The sequence below is a fragment of the Arachis ipaensis genome, chromosome B10 (genome assembly GCF_000816755.2).
Source record: "Arachis ipaensis cultivar K30076 chromosome B10, Araip1.1, whole genome shotgun sequence".
Taxonomy (NCBI): Eukaryota; Viridiplantae; Streptophyta; class Magnoliopsida; order Fabales; family Fabaceae; genus Arachis; species Arachis ipaensis.
In genome coordinates this window covers 91,285,131-91,287,460 of record NC_029794.2, presented here as the reverse complement: position 1 = coordinate 91,287,460, position 2,330 = coordinate 91,285,131, and positions in this window count along the sequence as shown.

The following is a 2,330-nucleotide window of genomic DNA, read 5'->3' as shown; positions in this document are numbered from 1 at the left end:
AAGCTTATGATCCTGAAAACCCTGCAATAGTAGAGGTGAATTACTTAGGTGAACCTTATGGAAACACCTATAACTCATCATGGAGAAATCATCCAAATCTCTCATGGAAGGATCAAAAGCCTCAACAAGGCTTTAATAATGGTGGAAGAAATAGGTTTAGCAATAGCAAGCCTTTTCCATCATCTACTCAGCAACAGACAGAGAATTCTGAGCAGAATCTATCTAGCTTAGCAAATTTAGTCTCTGATCTATCTAAGGCCACTGTGAGTTTCATGAATGAAACAAGGTCCTCCATTAGAAATTTGGAAGCACAAGTGGGCCAGCTGAGTAAATGGATCACTGAAATCCCTCCTAGTACTCTCCCAAGCAATACAGAAGAGAATCCAAAAGGAGAGTGCAAGGCCATTGACATAAGCACCATGGCCGAACCTGTAGGGGAAAGAGAAGACGTGAATCCCAAGGAGAAAGACCTCCTGGGACGTCCAGTGATTAATAATGAGCTTCCCTCTGAGGAACCAAAGGACTCTGAGGCTCATCTAGAGACCATAGAGATTCCATTGAACCTCCTTATGCCATTCATGAGCTCTGATGAGTATTCCTCTTCTGAAGAGAATGAGGATGTTACTGAAGAGCAAGCTGCCAAGTTTCTTGGTGCAATCATGAAGCTGAATGCCAAATTATCTGGCATTGATACTTGGGAAGATGAACCTCCCTTGTTCACCAATGAACTAAGTGATCTGGATCAACTGACATTGCCTCAGAAGAGACAGGATTCTGGAAAGTTCATAATACCTTGTACCATAGGCACCATGATCTTTAAGGGTTATATGTCTTTATAGGTTCATTATCATGTGGAGTCCAAAATAAACAAAAAAAATTAAAAACGGAATCAAAAACAGCAGAAGAAAAATCACACCCTGGAGGAGCATCTGTCTGGCGTTCAACGCCAGAACAGAGCATGGTTCTGGCGCTGAACGCCCAAATTGGGCAGTGTCATCTGGGCGCTGAACGCCAGAATTGCACCCTGGAGAGGAGCTGGCGCTGAACGCCCAGAACAAGCATGGTTCTGGCGTTCAACGCCAGAAATGGGCAACAAATGGGCGTTGAACGCCCAAAATGGGCACCAACCTGGCGCTGAACACCCAGAGTTGTGTGCAAGGGCTTTTTACATGCCTAATTTGGTGCAAGGTTGTAAATCCTTGAACATCTCAGGATCTGTGGACCCCACAGGATCATCTCAGGATCTGTGGACCCCACAGGATCATCTCAGGATCTGTGGACCTCACAGGATCCCCACCCACCTCACCCTCTCTCTCTCCCTCCATTCATGGACATCCTTTCTGTTTCCCATTCACCACTCACATCCATACAAACATCCCTCTATCTCCTCCATCTCTTCTCCTTCTTCATTTATTCTTTCTTCTCTTACTCGAGGGCGAGCAATATTCTATGTTTGGTGTGGTAAAAGCATAAGCTTTTTATTTTTCCATTACCATTAATGGCACCTAAGGCCAGAGAAACCTCAAGAAAGAGGAAAGAGAAGACAAATGCTTCCACCTCTGAGCCATGGGAGATGGAAAGATTCATCTCAAAAGCCCATCACTAAGAAAAAGATGGAGCAAGCAAGAGAGCCCATTCATGGAGCTCAAGAGGTGTATGAAGCTCATCACCATGAGATCCCGGAGATGCCTCAAATGCATTTTCCTCCACAAAACTATTGGGAGCAAATCAACACCTCCCTAGGAGAATTGAGTTCCAATATGGGACAACTAAGGGTGGAACATCAAGAGCACTCCATCATCCTTCATGAAATAAGAGAAGATCAAAAAGCAATGAGGGAGGAGCAACAAAGACAAGGAAAAGACATAGAAGAGCTCAAGGACATCATTGGTTCCTCAAGAAGGAAGCGCCACCATCACTAAGGTGGATTCATTCCTTGTTCTTCTTTCTTCTGTTTTTCGTTTTCTATGTTATGTGCTTATCTATGTTTGTGTCATCATTACATGATCATTAGTAATTAGTAACTATGTCTTAAAGTTATGAATGTCCTATGAATCCATCACCTCTCTTAAATGAAAAATGTTTTAATTCAAAAGAACAAGAAGTACATGAGTTTCGAATTTATCCTTGAACTTAGTTTAATTATATTGATGTAGTGACAATGCTTCTTGTTTTCTGAATGAATGCTTGAACAGTGCATATATATTTTGAAGTTGTTGTTTAAGAATGTTAAATATGTTGGCTCTTGAAAGAATGATGACAAGGAGACATGTTATTTGATAATCTGAAAAATCATAAAAATGATTCTTGAAGCAAGAAAAAGCAGCAAA